At 35.0% G+C, this 3,402-nt stretch overlaps 1 pseudogene; it reads right to left on the reverse strand.

The window, feature by feature from the left end:
- Nucleotides 1–2,294: 2,294 nt before the first annotated feature.
- LOC100952967 lies at nt 2,295–3,189 on the reverse strand (annotated as a pseudogene).
- Between the last annotated feature and the right edge of the window lie 213 nt (nt 3,190–3,402).

Genomic DNA, 3,402 nt, shown 5'->3' on the forward strand with positions numbered 1-3,402 from the left:
GTATGAGGAGATTATAAATGTTTATGTTTTTCTAGTCTTCAGCAGCCCTTCTTAGATATTTTTAAACTTCATTTTGATGTTTTCTCTTTTTGCTCTCTATGAAATTAATAATCTCATTAGATATACAGTTATCTTCTTATATCTTCAACTTTTTAGTTTATATCATTTTATCTAACACATTGATACCATTATTATACCTATAAATATCCACTAGTATTTTATAACAGGAGACCTGATGTGTCATGTTATTTCAAAATAAAGCAAATAATTGAACATTTTGTGTTTAAAATAATACAGCAATATAATAAAGAGAAATGATGAGAGACAATATTCTGTGAGGTCACTTTTTATATGATAAGAAAGCCAGAAATTAAATTAAATGGTCATTTTGATGCCATAAAAAATAGTAAGTATTATGTAGCATGGCACACAAATAAACAGAGCTGAATAACAAAGCAGGGAAAAAAATGTTTCCCATTAATATGTGTGGTGGTCTAAAAATTGTGCTCACCATTTATCTACTACTTACCCAAAAAGTAGAGCTTAATTTTCTTCTCCTTGGGTGTGGCTTGAACTTAATGACAGGTTTCTAGTGAATAGAATACAGCAGGTGGCACAAGGATGGATTTCCAATATTTAACTACAAGAAAACTGTGATTTCTATCTGGGATGAGTTCATTTTCTGTTTTGAATCACTCACTCTGGGAGAGAAATCAGCTGTCACATCAAGAGGATATTCAAGCACTTTTGGTAAGAGACCTCATGGCAAGGAACCAAGTTGCCCATCACGAACCACCTAGGGACTTAGACTACTCAAGCCAGGCGAGTTACCCACCAGCTGAGTGTGAAGAAGAGATAACACCCTGACTATCAGATTTTATTTTATGACAGATTTTGAGGCAAAAGCAATTAGTTAAACTGCATGTGAGTTTCCAACCCACAGAAATGTGTGATAATAAATGTGTACAATCTAAGCCACTGAGTATAATTAATTGTACAATTGATAATTAATATTATGTAACACCTTCAATTAAATATTATCAAAAATATCCACTTGTCATAAAAAATAAGATGCAAACAACTCAAAAGTGAAAAAGTAATCTAAAAAGGTGACCACAAATTATGCCTATAAAACTTATTCAAAGTCATTATTAGAATATGCTAAGCAAATTAAAGAGTAACAAGATCCTAAAAGAGATAAACAATGAACGCTCATCTAGCAAGAAATAAATAAGCTGAATATGACTTTGAACAAATTTTATAGGCATAATTTGTGGTCACCTTTTTAGATTTTTTTTTTACTTTTGAGTTATTTGCATCTCAATGACAGAAACCACTCTGGTAAAATATTTTGCTTGTTTCATAAAATGTCTAATAGATAAGCACAGTAGTCCAGCTACCCTGTTACTAGGCATTTCTCCTCACAAAGAAAAATAATAATAAAAGCATGTTTCTAAACAAAAGCATTTACATGAAAGTTTATAATAGCTCAATTTGTAATAATCAAAAACTGGACATAGCCAAGTACTTATCAACAGAAAATTTCTTTTGCATAATTTTTTTGGCAGATTTATTCGCTAGAATACTAACCAGAAGCTTGAAAGAATAAACCAATATTGAGAGCCAAGGTTGGTCTGATGGGGGGACTAAGTTGCTACCAGGGTACTTGATACCAGGGGAATGAGTAGTGAGCATGGTTCTTGACGTGGGTGATATAGTGGAAAACTAAGATCTTGCTCAAAGGGCACAAAAGAATCAAACTATTATAATCATAAAGCTTATGTTACCTTTGCATAGGAAATCCTTTCCTTCCTATCAGTTTTCAGATGTAAGTCAGAGGCAGAGTTCTTAAACAAAAAGACAGCCATTTTTTTTCAGTTTTAAATGTTTTATTTCACACTTCATAAAAAATGTTTATATGTACAAGACTCAAAGTAAACAGAAAGGCAGCTTTAAATCACAAATGAGATAGTAGTCATTCAAACTCTACCGTAGAAGCATGTCTAGTGCATATTCTTCAATGTTATGCATAAATAATTTTAACTGTGCAGTCCAAGTTTGGGTTTTCTATTAGAGCTGCACATATAAGACACTTGTGGTGAAATTTTTAGATTGGTAAAGCCAATTTCACGCTGCTTACATTCTGAGCATAGACTTCACTACCGCAAATACATGAAGTTAACTAACGAAACAGTAATCCTCAAAGATCTTCTCTTTGTTCCATGTGCATATATTTGGAATCTGAGTCCGTTTACTAATTTCCCTTCTTGTAGTTCATCTTCAAATTACAGTAGTTATGCATTGAATTCTCTATGCATCTCACCCATCTCCTTTATCTCAGCCTTCTTATACTTTGCCACTCTCTTCTTTCTGGAAATAACCAGCATAACAATTCCAGCAATAATTGCTACTGCCACAACTACAATGATAGCAATAGCACCAGCTTTTATATCCTGCATTGAAAATTCAGGTGCTTTTTCAATAACATAGTAAATTAAAGTTTGACCAGGGTCCAGATCCAGTGGCTCCCCATCTAATTTCAAGTCCGTTTGCTTAGAAGGATGGAACAAGGATTCACTTTTAAGATCTTTTTCAAAATAGTGAGCCACATTAGCTATGTCTACATCTTCCTGCATTTTCTGAGTATAATTTTGTATTAAATCAATAGTGATAACATTATTCTCATACAGAATACTTTGGATATGTTTGGAATCCAGCAGATAAAGTTTCATGAGCATATCCTCAAGTGCAATCTACAAACTTCGAACATCATAAGGTTTTTCTCTTGCTTTGTGTTTTAGTTCAGTGATGATCCAGTAGGTCCTCACTCATTTGGAACAGGTTATTTCAGTGCCCTTATCAGTTCTTCTGACCCCAGCAGTGTTCGCACACTGGCATGTGGCAGTGCCATTGCACTGCTTGGCTTTAAAGAGGCCCTGCTCATCACACTCAGGGTCATAAAGGCCATCATTGTTCCACAGAGCCCCTTCAGAACAGTTTCCCTCTTCTCCCAGACTTTGAGTTAATCATTTCTGCCTTTGCCACCAAACATTTGGAAGCCAATGTTGAACAAACAACACTATTTTGTGTACCAATTGAAATACGCTGGCATTGACCACTTGGGTTCAAAGAGCATCCTGTGGATAGCTTGTAGTTTTCACAGACACATCCGCGTAATGCATAGGCACAAGTGTGTTTTCAGAAGCTCTGTGAGTTGTAGGTCAAGGGCTGCAGCACTTCAATTCCTTTCTGCATGATTGTTGAAGAAATGGATTCCTCAGCCCTGCAGGGACCTGAATCTCCATTCCGCTCCATTTTTTTTTCTTTGACTTAGAGTTTTATTTTTTAACCCTGGGTAGAGAGAGTGTTGTGGGGTCATAGTTCACAGCAACCTCAACTTCT

This window comes from Otolemur garnettii, unplaced genomic scaffold (assembly GCF_000181295.1).
Source record: "Otolemur garnettii isolate 467f Iridium unplaced genomic scaffold, OtoGar3 scaffold00123, whole genome shotgun sequence".
Taxonomy (NCBI): Eukaryota; Metazoa; Chordata; class Mammalia; order Primates; family Galagidae; genus Otolemur; species Otolemur garnettii.